The sequence below is a fragment of the Eubalaena glacialis genome, chromosome 12 (genome assembly GCF_028564815.1).
Source record: "Eubalaena glacialis isolate mEubGla1 chromosome 12, mEubGla1.1.hap2.+ XY, whole genome shotgun sequence".
In the NCBI taxonomy this organism is placed as follows: domain Eukaryota; kingdom Metazoa; phylum Chordata; class Mammalia; order Artiodactyla; family Balaenidae; genus Eubalaena; species Eubalaena glacialis.
The window spans coordinates 17,976,634-17,990,642 of record NC_083727.1 but is presented as its reverse complement, the minus strand read 5'-3'; positions in this window follow the sequence as shown (position 1 = coordinate 17,990,642).

Here is a 14,009-nt window from a genome sequence, read left to right as displayed (position 1 = left end):
TTTATTTTAAAGTCTATTTTATCTGATATGAGTACAGCTACTCCAGCTTTCTTTTGATTTCCATTTGCATGGAATATCTTTTTCCATCCCCTCACTTTCAGTCTGTATGTGTCCCTAGGTCTGAAGTGGGTCTCTTGTAGACAGCATATATATGGGTCTTGTTTTTGTATCCATTCAGCAAGCCTGTGTCTTTTGGTTGGAGCATTTAATCCATTCACGTTTAAGGTAATTATCGATATGTATGTTCCTATGACCATTTTCTTAATTGTTTTGGGTTTGTTTTTGTAGGTCCTTTTCTTCTCTTGTGTTTCCCACTTAGAGAAGTTCCTTTAGCATTTGTTGTAGAGCTGGTGTGGTGGTGCCGAATTCTCTTAGCTTTTGCTTGTCTGTAAAGCTTTTGATTTCTCCATCGAATCTGAATGAAATCCTTGCCGGGTAGAGTAATCTTGGTTGTAGGTTCTTCCCTTTCATCACTTAAAATATATCATGCCACTCCCTTCTGGCTTGTAGAGTTTCTGCTGAGAAATCAGCTGTTAACCTTATGCGAGTTCCCTTGTATGTTATTTGTCATTTTTCCTTTGCTGCTTTCAATAATTTTTCTTTGTCTCTAATATTTGCCAATTTGATTACTATGTGTCTTGGCATGTTTCTCCTTGGGTTTATCCTGTATGGGACTCACTGCACTTCCTGGACTTGGGTGGCTATTTCCTTTCCCATGTTAGGGAAGTTTTCAACTATAATCTCTTCAAATATTTTCTCTGGTCCTTCCTCTCTGTTTTCTCCTTCTGGGACCCCTATAATGCGAATGTTTTTGCATTTAATGTTGTCCCAGAGGTCTCTTAGGCTGTCTTCATTTCTTTTCATTCTTTTTTCTTTATTCTGTTTCGCAGCAGTGAATTCCACCATTGTGTCTTCCAGGTCACTTATCCATTCTTCTGCCTTAGTTATTCTGCTATTGATTCCTTCTAGTGTAGTTTTCATTTCAGTTATTGTATTGTTTATCTCTGTTTGTTTGTTCTTTAATTCTTCTAAGTCTTTGTTAAACATGTTTTACATCTTCTCGATCTTTGCCTCCAATCTTTTTCCGAGGTTTTGGATCATCTTCACTATCATTATTCTGAATTCTTTTTCTGGAAGGTTGCCTATCTCCACTTCATTTATTTGTTTTTCTGGGGTTGTATCTTGTTCCTTCATCTGGTACATGCCCTCTGCCTTTTATCTTGTCTATCTTTCTGTGAATGTGGTTTTTGTTCCACAGGCTGCAGGATTGTAGTTCTTCTTGCCTCTGCTGTCTGCCCTCTGGTGGATGAGGCTATCTGAGAGGCTTGTGCAAGTTTCCTGATGGGAGGGACTGGTGGTGGGTAGAGCTGGCTGTTGCTCTGGTGGGCAGAGCTCAGTAAAACTTTAATCCTCTTGACTGCTGATGGGTGGGGCTGGGTTCCCTCCCTGTTGGTTGTTTGGCCTGAGGCAACCCAACACTGGATCCTACCTGGGCTCTTTGGTGGGGCTAATGACAGACTCTGGGAGGGCTCTGGCCAAGGATTACTTCCCAGAACTTCTGCTACCAGTGTCCTTGTCCGCACGGTGAGCCACAGCCACCCCCCGCCTCTGCAGGAGACCGTCCAACACTAGCAGGTAGGTCTGGTTCAGTCTCCCCTGGGGTCACTGCTCCTTCCCCTGGGTCCTGATGCGCACACTACTTTGTGTGTGCCCTCCAAGAGTGGAGTCTCTGTTTCCCCCAGTCCTGTTGAAGTCCTGCAATCAATTCCCACTAGGCTTCAAAGTCTGATTCTGTAGGAATTCCTCCTCCCATTTCCGGACCCCCAGGTTGGGAAGCCTGACGTGGGGCTCAGAACCTTCACTCCAGTGGATGGACTTCTGTGGTATAAGTGTTCTCCAGTCTGTGAGTCACCCACCCAGCAGTTAAGGGATTTGATTTTACTGTGATTGCACCCCTCCTACCATCTCACTGTGGCTTCTCCTTTGTCTTTGGATGTGGGGTATCTTTTTTGGTGAGTTCCGGTGTCTTCCTGTCGACGACTGTCCAGCAGCTAGGTGTGATTCTGGTGTTCTCGCAAGAGGGAGTAAGAGCACGTCCTTCTACTCTGCCGTCTTGGTTCCTCTCACTAGGGTTTTGTCTTTTAACTAAATGTATGTGTGTTTTTGAATGCAAAGACATAAATATTTAAATATGTAACATATGAGTATATTCACATATATCCAAAAGTAAACCTATGTATGTATCCCTTCAGACAGATGTTAATGAGATAATAAATATTAATACACTTTATAGGTATACAACTTCATAGGACTCTATATTTTTAGGCAAAAATATGCTCCTCTGTAACCACACCACGTAGACTAAAGATCTGTTTTAAAGTGTATTAAAATCCAGCAACTCAGTGTCAATTGGATCTGGCTTTATGGTACTGCTTGCTTGAATATGGCTCTCACTGGGGGAGGAGAGCTTTTTGATATCATCCAAACCTCCAGAGTACCATTCAAAGCAGCTGGTATTCTATATATTACATAATTATGAAGCACACAGTGTAGTTGAGAATACTTAAGAGGCACTAGGGGCCCACTTCTCAAAATATTTACAGCCTTTTATTCTTCTAAAAACAATAATTTGCATGCCTAAAATGATATGTGTACCTTTGGCATGCAAATTTCATTTGGCTTCTTTTTTCTGGTGAAACTTGCTCTGAAAATATCAATGTTTAGCAGTGAAAAGGCCAGAGGGAGCTGTAGTTGGCAAGAAGGGAGGTCTTAAATGTTTTCCTCAAATTTTGAGTATTCAGGGGGAAACAGGGAAGGTCTGAGTGAAGGATCCCCTGCTGAGGATCAGGCATAGCATTTGAGGAGAGGCTGGAAAAATGATGTCAGCCTTTGCATTGAAAGGGATGAACAGGCCTAAGTACCTACCCAATAGGCCATCTCTGGCGACTCTTACTTAGAAAAACATTGGGAAATTGTTTCTTTTGTGTAGATTCCACAGCATGGTATTAACGCAAGGCTTCATGCCAAAGATTGGTAAAGTGACCCTTCTTAGAGCTCAGTGAATCTGATCATGCAGTGGGCTCCCCATGTCCACTTCTGCCTTTCCAACTGTAGTGTGCCCTTTAGGACCTCATGCAGTCAGCTATTCAGTCGGCAACATGAGGTGCGCCTCTGTGTGACAAGTGCTATGCTGAACAGTGGGAATATAAAAATGAACGTCGCAATATTGTCCCTTCAAGACTCAATTGTTGAAGAGTGAGACTAAGACATACAATCTAATCAGTGTGTCCAGGTGTCCGTGGCATGGTAGGAAAAGCAAGGATGGGAATAATGAGGGCGCCAAGGAGGGAGTGTTCAACTCTAACTTAGGTGGCAGTAGCCACCAGGAAGGGCATTGCAATGGAGATGATGCCTGAGGCAGACGGTGCAGGGAAACGATTCCAGAAAGAGGCTGGGAGCAGGAAAGGCATGGGAGGGCTTTGAGACATGGGAAGGGAAGGACATGCTCTAACATTTTGTTTGTTTGTTTAATAACTCTTTTAATAAAGCACTTTGGAGCGTTCCTAAACAACTTTATTTCTTCTGAAAGGTCTGTGCCTATAAGAGATCTGGGGCTTGGCCTTTGCTTTTTACTGAAAATGTCCCAGATGGTAGTCCTGCCATCTTGGTTGAAGGGTACCCCTCCCAGGGGTCAAGTGGGGGCTGAATATCTTGGATGACTGTCACATGATTTATACCCAAAATAGAACTGGTAGCAGAGTATTTAATCTGGCTTCAATTCCATTCTGAAAGAGATGATTAAAAAAAAAAACACACTCTGATAGATTAAGAGCGAACAATCTCCTTTTAGAGCTCAAGCTTAATACGCCCCTTTTGTTTATGGGACTGTACTACTAAAAATATATTAGAAAGATGAATAAATTACCAGATCAAAGTAGTAATTAATTATACATATATATTCAAGTGGTATTAAAATATTAAATGTGTACAGAGTACTTATGTAATATTACTACATAAAAAGACAAGAAAATGGGCCATAATCTTAGTGAGCAGAGTACAAAGGACAATTTTTTTATGGTTTTCTGTGTGTATGCAAAACTGTATATAATGAAGCTACATTTATTTTATAAACAGAAAAAAATGCTTTTTCCTATTGGGAATACATCATGGAAGTAGCAAATTAAACAAAGTTCTCCCTCATGAAAGGACAGTAGGGATGCTTCTAAACCATCCCTAGAAAGCAATCTACTATGATCAGGCTGGCTTGAAAGTCATGTGCTGAAGATGATGTATTTTCCACTGTGTTCTGTTCATTCAGCAACACAAGATCACCTACTGTATGCTGATACAAAGACATAAAAGATAAGTTTGTCCATGGCCTCAAAGGGGCTCTAGTCTAGTTCAGGAAAGAGACACAGAGACAAAAAAAGCAAAGACACCTAACAGGTCTAATAATGGAAGTCAGATCAGGTTACAAAGAGAAAGTTGTTAGTTAAAATGGAAACCTTGCCTAGCTTGTTCCTAACTGCCTTAGATCTGAAAGCCTTTGCTTCAGACTTCCTGCTAGATTTCTCTTCTTCCATCACCACCATAGTTAAATGCTCTCTTGAGTGCCACATGCATTTCTGCCATGATGTAAACTCCCTGAGAGCCACATTATGTCATATTCATATTTATATGCCCCATAATGCCTTGAACATAGTAGAAATTCAATACATATTTATGGAACAAGTGAATGGTCCAGTATTCTGTGAGGCTACATACGCAGTAGTAATAGAAAGTATTTCATTTCAGGCTCAAGCAAACTGTTTGTTTCATAAATCTGACAACTGCAGTAGTGAAGGAAAGTGGCTACATCTGATCTCAGCAAGTATTGATTGATTGATTGATTGATGCTCCTTCCAGTTGCCATGTGGCAAGGGAAGAGGTTTCTTCATAAAGCTAGTGGCCTCTGACATGAACCACAGTGGTTTTTTTTTTTCTTACTAAATAGTCTTTTCTCTCAGCTAAGGTCATGCTACCTGGTATGCAGGAAAAAAGTCACTCTTAGAAATATGAAAAGACAGAAAGTTCTCTTTTTTTAAACCATAGTTGTATGGTTTGTAGAAAGATGCTACCCAGAAAACAATAATTTGTGAAGGGGTTGGTTGAATCATTTTAACCTCCGGGGAGCCTGGTTTTTGTGTGCTGTCCAGGAACTGCCTGGGTAGCAGCATCCCTGCTACAGGTTCACAGAGCCTGACACCCCTGTTGTGAGTGTTATCATTCAATTTTCACACAGCAAGAGTGACAAGAGCTCATTGTTTGGCCCCCGTTTGTGTCCTTCCGGTCCCATGAAGTTGACTGTTTTGCATAATAATCTGAATGGCTAATTGAAGCTCAAATAATTGTGTTTCTAAATCTGTAACTAAGATGTGCCAGAAAGGTTGGTTCCATATGGTGAAAAGAAAAGACATTTCAGTGAGAAGAAATCTTTCCAAAATTTTGCTTTAGTTAAAAAAAATGTAACTTATTTTTTGGAAGAACCACTATTTCGATTGCATATTACATTAAGATGTAAGGGTGTGTACCTAATTATGTGAACACACACGGACACGCATGAACACATCTCTTTAATGGAATAAGCCAAACCATTTTGAGCTCTGGACAGTTAGAAACTTGAGTTCTAGATACTTCAATGGAAGGTAATGTCATATGGAATTGAACTGATACTGTGGTACATTTTGGAGAATAAATCAGATGGTTTCTTCCATTGAAATAATGCTGGAAATTTGAGTGTGCTGGGCAAAGGGGCATGAAGAAACTTTAGGAGTTGATACATATGCTCACTATCTTGAATGGGAAGATGGTTTCATGGGGGCACGCATATGTCAAAACTTAGCAAATTGTGTTCTTGAAACAGGTGCAGTTATTGTGTGTTAGTTATACTTCCATAATTAAAAGTCAATTTTAGTGTGCTGGATTAGAGAGCCCCCATACAGGTCTCTCACGAATAGTCATGTAAGACAACTGAGACAAATGCCAATGTGCTTCACCTGGCAAATGCCTACATGTATCATTCCTCCAACCATCCATCACTCCTTTTAGGATACAGGAAGATAAAAAACAGTGGATGTGTTTTGTGATAAACATGGGTATGCCCCTTCAGTATCCCGGACCAATCACCGCTTGCCTGGACCTGTCTCTGGCCTGGAGGGAAGAAGCAGCATGTCCCATCACTGATGACATTAGGAACTTGGTTATAATCCAGAATCTGGATTTAGGACTGTGACACCAGCAAGTTACAGTTACCCCTTGGGACCCTTTCATCCTACATGGTCAATTTGATGTCTTAATACATTGAAATGTCAGATTCACCTACTTCTATCTGACTCCTCTGTACATTCTTTTCTTGCTACTCACTGCAAGCAATGTAGACAAAACTGTAGGAATAGGGCCAGAAAGAAAGAGTTTACAAATTCCAAGTGAATCTTATCCAAGGGCAACTGCTTTTGTGTGAAGCAGCCTTCTAACAGTAAAAGACAACCTTATGTTTATGAATCTCAGTCCTACTCTTCCCAACCCGAGGAGCTGGAACATATCTCCAACTTCTGTCTGGAGCTTGGAGAGGGGCTTCCCAGATGTGTGCCCATTGGGCCCAGGAGCTGAGGCTGGGATTAGAGTTTAAGAGGATTGGAATGTAAGTTGCTGGACTCGAGGGCATCGTGGGTGAGAAGAGGTCCTAAGAAAGGGAGGCAGCTAGGAGGAGGTAGGATGTCAATTGGTGTGTCCTTCCCCGTAATTCCCAGAGTCATGGTGGAGACTTTCTCTCTTTCCCACTTACTCCCACACATCCCGAGGCAGGTATACTCTCACATATGGGTAAGGAGAAAGAGGGAAACCAGAAAAGTTGAGGAGACCAGGAGCATGGGGCTTGTATGGGGAGAACAGAAGGGATGTGGAAGCAGCAGCATCTCCAAATCCATGGGAGGTGGGGTATGGGGGTTAGGGTGGCCTCTGGACCCACTGAGGGTGAGTAAGAATTTCAGTGCTTTCAGGTGGAGAAATTAAGTACACATATGGTTTTTCTATATCCCTTCCTTTACCTCCATTATTTCTTATTCTCTTGCCTGAAAACTATTTGTTTCATTTCTAATTAGAATCAACATTTCAAGTTCAGACTTATTTTTTAGAAATGAATGTTTGACAAACTAGCATCCCAATGTCCAGATGTTAAAATGAACTTTAAAATTAAACCAGGATCCTATCTACATTTCTGAACATCTAGAAACAAAGCACAGTTTTTCTTTATAGGTTGGACTATCCTGTTATAATTAACGTTAATCCATACTAAATGAGCTTTAAGAAAACAGGCTTTCCTTACCTCGGTTCAATTTCATTTTTCGGCTTTAATGATTTGCGGTAGCTCCTGCTCCTTTTTGTTAGCCATGCACAAATGTAAATGGTAATGAGCCTTTTGTGTATATGTGTGAAATTCAAAATCCATCTCTAGTCTATTAACTCTGTAAAGAAAGTTACACCATAGGAGGCCATAGTAGTCTGAACAAAAAGGCTTCTATTGTACAAAACCAATTTCCATGTAATCAAGTTGGGCGATAGTGTTTTCTCTTGAATGATATTTGTGCAGCGGTAGAGGTGTCTGACCTATCCACTGGACAGAGGAGTTCTATCACTTAGTGGGTGTAAAGATCAAAGGAAAGATGTTTCCTGAATGGCTCGGGTGAAATGGCAGTGCTTCATAATAGTGTTGTTTTCCTAGCCACCTTGATTACTATTTTTGTCAGAGTAAAACCTGGTGAAGCTTGTGCATCGTTTACCTAATTTATTTAGGAAGCAGCAAGTGATTTCTGTAAATTAAAATGTACCTCATTTTGGTTTTAGGATTTTCCTTTTCTTTAAATGTACTAATAGTAATGATCAGCTAATGCCATGTCACATGGCTAACTACAGTGCCTGACACGTAGTAGGAATTCAGTGAATATGTATTAATGAATGAGTGAATGAACCAAATTTCTCTTAAGCAACGGTTCCAAAGAGTATGACTTAATCATACCATCCTACTCTGGAAAGCTTTTTTCATTTTGGTCTAAAATGTGTATTTCCTATCCTTTTCTGGTAATGCAAACATTAATGCATGATCTTATAGAATTACTTTTTGTTTCAGTAGATGCCTTTGTAAGATTAGGAATACAATTTTTAACATAGGCTGTTGTTCAATGATTTTTATACCCCTGACAGCATTTTAGCTCAGTGAAGAAACTCAGGATCCTACAAGTACCCTCCTCCACCGCCACCCCTCAAATGGTTCTGCAGAAACCTCTGAAGGGTCCAAACAGCAACCTGATTGTAATAAAAGTGATGCTTAAAAGCTCGCATGGGATTGTCCCAGGATCCATTTCAAGAGCCTGAGCGCTGCATTTAAGAAATGGCACCACACTGATACGCCGCAGGGCCCTGCGTTATAAATCGATGCTGATACAATTCGACAAGTCTGTAATCAGTTTGAGATCATGCTCCAGTATGTTCTACAGCAGACAGATTGCAATTTTCACTTTAGTTCTCTAGTAAAACAGACGATGATTGGGAAAGTTACCCTGCAGTATGCTTGTTAATAGCTTGGGAAAAAAAGGTAATATATTTTGTTCATTTAGTTGCTCCAAAATAGAAAAAAGTAGATTTTTAGTCTCTCCCTTTTCTAGACACCCACTTGTTTTCACACAACCTCATATTTTACATGGATGTGTTTATATGTGTTTCCCTCCTCCACCGCAGATGACACATGCCTCCGGAGAAGGGTCTCTCCAGATGTTTTACATCTTTGTATCCCTGGAGCCAGGCACAACATCTAGTATTTTTCAGAATGAAGTAATAGAAGTACACTTTTTAAAGTTTAAAAAAATGAGTCTCCGGTGTTGACTCAAAAACACATGTTCTAATATAATCTATTTGTACGTAGATCTACACCCACAAACTTGAAAGTAAATATGAACTCCTTCATACAAAGCTGTTATACAGAAGACCAAACGAAATGTATAGTAAATGCCGCCAATTTATATAATCAATCCAAGTGGTCCTAACAACTTTAACATGACGGGTGATGTTGTTTTGCTGAAACTGGCTTCATGCTTAAGAATTAAAAAAAAAACTCTGCTCGAGCAATTTTTTTTTCAGTTGTCAATTTGAGTCTTACAGTTTTGAGTATGATGGACCATTGTTTGATTTGTTATTATTGTTTTGGTTATTTTTCCTTTTAACAGTGAGCATGAATTTAAATCACCATTTGTTTTGAAAAGCTGATTAATGTAATAGAGCACCTCAAAATACAATGTTAATTTTTTCAAAATACTATATGTGGAAATTCTTCAGGGCTTATTTACTTCCATACCTACTGTAGATGCCATATATAAAGTCGGTCTATCTGGTCACAACATGAATATGGTCCTCGCGGCCACAGCCAGGTTTCTGCATTCCTCGTGGCTACACCCCCTTTGTGAGGTTTCAATTATCCCACTCGTTTTCTCTGGGAAAACTTTGAATAATTTTATTTATATGTTAACTCTTGGTTATAAGGAGTCATCCAGGTGAAGCAGACTTTAAAATTTTCATAGGATTTGCAAAACCAGAAATCATACCTTCCGCCCTCCCTGCCCCAAAGTTTAAGAAACACTGCATTAAATGTACTTTATATGGGTGAATAAATGAAAAACCATCAATGTGGCCTGATTTAGAAGATTCTTTAAGTAATTGTTTGCATATTTCCTTATATGTTTGATTTGCTTATATTTTTGCTATTTTTCCTCTAATGTGATGGAAATAAAGTTACTGGATTTTTTAAAACAAGTTCATATTTCTTTGGCAGATTTCTGAAAAATAGTAGAAGTATTTACCTATATTAAACTTTGGGAGACTTTCAAACCTCCTAACTGTTTCTCCAATAGTATCACATTGTCCCCAACCCAAACTTTCCCAGGAGTTAAGAAATTCCTAAAATTGAGAACTATTAGATTGCCTTAACTCTTTGGTACCATTGGAGTTTAAATCCAGTGACTTAAAAAAAACAAAACAAAGCTGCTTGAAATAAAATCCTAACTCCTTAGGGTTTAAATACTAGTGATAGAGCATGTAGTCTCACTCCAGGATACCAACCTTTTAAAAAATAATTAGGCACTAGCAGAATTGAGCTTGATGCAACAGAGAAAAGGATGTATGCTGTTAAATGCTTTTTTAAAAAAAAATCGTCCCACTGTGATTATTCCTCAGTTTATTTAATAGTTAGGGACTTTGAATAAAATAATAATAATGGCAACAAAACTTACATTTATATACGTAGAGGTAAGAAGTATAACTCCATGGTGTGCTTTAACACACATTATCTCATTCAGTGTTCACAAAATGCTCTGCATTGAGAGTTATTTCCATTTTAAATTATAAGAGAGTTTAGGCTTCGTGAGGACTGTGTCTTATCCAAGGGCTCTCAGCTGAGCAGGGACACTTGGATGGAGCTGCAGCCCATCTTCAGAGCCAGGTGAATTTCCACAGTGCTCAGGGCCTGCCCTTCTTCCACATTTAGGCTCCTTAATGTCCTTGGCACTTCAGAGATATCTTCGAGTTTTTGGATTGTTTGTCTTTGAGCTGTAGCTGACGTATTGCTTTGGGAAATTATGATACACTCATCTCTTTTAAGAATGTAATTCTAACACATGAACTTTTGGAAATGAATTTGGTAACTGTGGTCATATTCTGAGACTAAATTTTCAGCATCTTTGGGGAACTATGAGAAATTCTATGAAATTTGGTTTAAAAATTAAAAAAAAATAAGATCAGAGTTCACTATATGTGTGTTAACAGATGTGCCACACTAAAATAAAAACCAAAACCTAATATAGAAAAAAATAACTCACAGAACAGATAAACTAGAAATTGGTTAATTACATTTAAAAAAAAATGAATTCTTTATAAGAAGGTCCCAGGGTTTTTTTATGTGCTCAGCTTTCCTGGTGCATTTTTATGTTTGATTGTAGATCATTAACCACTTAATGAAATGGCTGGGGGAAAATAGAGAAGGAAAAATTGCTAAAGGTTTGGGAGTCAATACTAATTGCAAAACAATTTAGAAATGATAATGCATTTCTAAATTTAAAATGTGAACTAATGGGAATATTTCACTTGAATCACCCAAATTTTAATTATATAATTTTGTGAAAGACACCATTGGTAACCTCAGATTCTTTGCTACCCAAACTGATAAGGTGTTGATTCATCCATTCAATACCTGTTTATTGAATGTTTAATGTGTTCCAGGCACTGTGGGGATCAAAGATGAGCAAAACCAAACACAGTTTCTAACCTCATAGAGTTTTCTCTGTAGTGCTCATCAATTTTATTTTGAAGTTTTATGGAAAATGTCAAATGATAATGAAGGATAAATGCTCCTTTTTTTTTGATAGGCAAGAAGTAGATTTATTAATATAGGACACTTGTAAGAGATGCAAGCGGGCAGGCGAGGGAGCTCTGCCCTGAGGATTAAGTGGGCTACAATTTTATAGTCAAAGGAAAGGGGGAGGGGAAAATATCGCCTTCTTCGAGTAGACATGAGGCTTACATCACTAGTTCCTCCTTCGTATCAGGCTGGAGAGTGTCTGACCCTATGAGGCCAAACTAGGATTATCAGTAGAAAGGTGGTGACATTTTTCTTCCACCTAATGGCCTGGGGCATATCTCGTGCTTTTATTTATGGCTTTATAGTTAAGCAAGGCTGCTTCGTTCCACAACGTTCCAATAGCTTTCTTGAGTGATCATGAACTTACAGTGGTCTCCCAAAGTTTCCTAGGTTTCCCTCTCTATGTATAGTCCCCTATTGGGACTTCTACAACTACCTGTATAACTATCCTATTCTATCCCTATCAGGAAAGGCATTATGTCTCACTAGGGAGTGCTTCCCCTGCCTGGTATTATAAGACAGGGCACATAAATCTGCTGCTCAGGCAACAGTAATTAAACATACTAAAGGAAACCAATAGGATTACCTGAGCCCACATAGTATAAAATAAAAAATGGGGGCTGGGCTTCCCTGGTGGCGCAGTGGTTGAGAATCCGCCTGCCAATGCAGGGGACACGGGTTCGAGCCCTGGTCTGGGAAGATCCCACATGCCGCGGAGCAACTAGACCCTTGAGCCACAGTTACTGAGCCTGCGCGTCTGGAGCCTGTGCTCCGCAACAAGAGAGGCCGCGATAATGAGAGGCCCGCGCACCGTGATGAAGAGTGGCCCCCCACTTGCCACAACTAGAGAAAGCCCTCGCACAGAAACGAAGACCCAACACAGCCATAAATAAATAAATAAATAAATTTAAAAATAAAAAAAAGCGAAAGTCAGTAAAAATTAAATAAGATTATAAAAAAAAATGGGGGCTAATATTCAGGGGCTAATAAAAGCAATAATGGAGGGTATTTTTTTTTTCTTTTTTTGCCCCTAGGGTAAATTGCTAGGCCCACTCAGAAAGAGGGCCTTTGTTGTATGCCTTGCGCAAACTTTTGAAAGCATGATAAACTGAACTCTAAAGTTCTAAAACATGGAACTCTTGATATCCAGTTTAGGTGGAAATCTTCTCTCTCTCTCTTTTTTTCTGATATAAAAAAAAAGCAAATTAAAGAAAATGTAGTTGGGACTTCCCTGGTGGTGCAGTGGTTGAGAATCCGCCTGCCGATGCAGGGGACACAGGTTCGATTCCTGGTCCAGGAAGATCCCACATTCCACGAAGCAACTAAACCCATGCGCCACAACTACTGAGCCTGTGCTCTAGAGCCCATGTGCCACAACTACTGAGCCCTGTGAGCCTAGAGCCCGTGCTCCGCAACAAGAGAAGCCACCGCAATGAGAAGCCTGCTCACCACAACGAAGAGTAGCCCCTGCTCGCCACAACTAGAGAAAGCCCACCTGCAGCAACGAAGACCCAACACAGCCAAAAAAAAAAAAAAAAAAATGATACTATCCCATATGATTCTTACTAGAATAAAAAAAAGATGAGCGCTGGAATAAGAAATGTTTTCTTTAGGGAGTTCCCTGGTAGCCTAGTGGTTGGGATTTGGTGCTTTCAGTGCGGAGGCCCGGGTTCAATCCCTGGTCGGGGAACCATCGTGCATGCTGTGCAGGACGGCCAAAATACAAAAACAAATAAATTAATATAAATTAAAAGAAACAAGAAAAAAAATAGAAATTGAAAATAAAAAACGGTTTAAAAAAGCTTTAAAAAGAAAAATGTTTCCTTTAGTATGGCAGGTCACCATATTCATGGCAGGAGAAGCTCTTTTTGCCTTTCAGCTGGGGAACAGCTCCTAGAGAATGCAAAAAGAGTTGCTTTTCCAGACCAAGCGAGTTTATTCCTATTTTTCAAAAGGTTTAACGTTAGAAAATCCTTGAGTAGTATTAATACGTTTATAGGTTCGAGGAGAAAAATATGCATCTCAAAAAAAAAAAAAAATAAACCCAGTGAAGATGTACATATTATCCAATATCCTTTTCAAAGAGTAGATTGAAAGATAAAATACTGGACTTCTCAACTGCAATCAGTTGGACTTACTGCCTCCATTCCCTTATTTATTTATTCACGAATTTTTCTTCCAGTTTTGTTGAGATATCATTGACATACAGCACTGAAAAAGTTTAAGGTGCACAGCATAATGATTTGACTTACATACATCATGAAGTGATTATCACAGTAAGTTTGGTGAACGTCTATCATCTCATATAGTACAAAATTAAATAGAAAAAGATTTTTTTCTTGTGATGAGAACTTTTAGGATTTACTCTCTTAGAAACTAACATGTAGGGGTGGAGTCAAGATGGCGGACTAGGAGGACGTGGAATTCGCGTCTCCTCACAACTAGGGCACCTACCAGGCACCGGAGGGGGACCACGGACACCTCAGGACACGGGAGGAACCCCCAGCGACCGGGTAGGACGAGGGGCGTGGGGGGAGTGAAGGGGGAGGAGAAGTGGAGGCGGGACGGG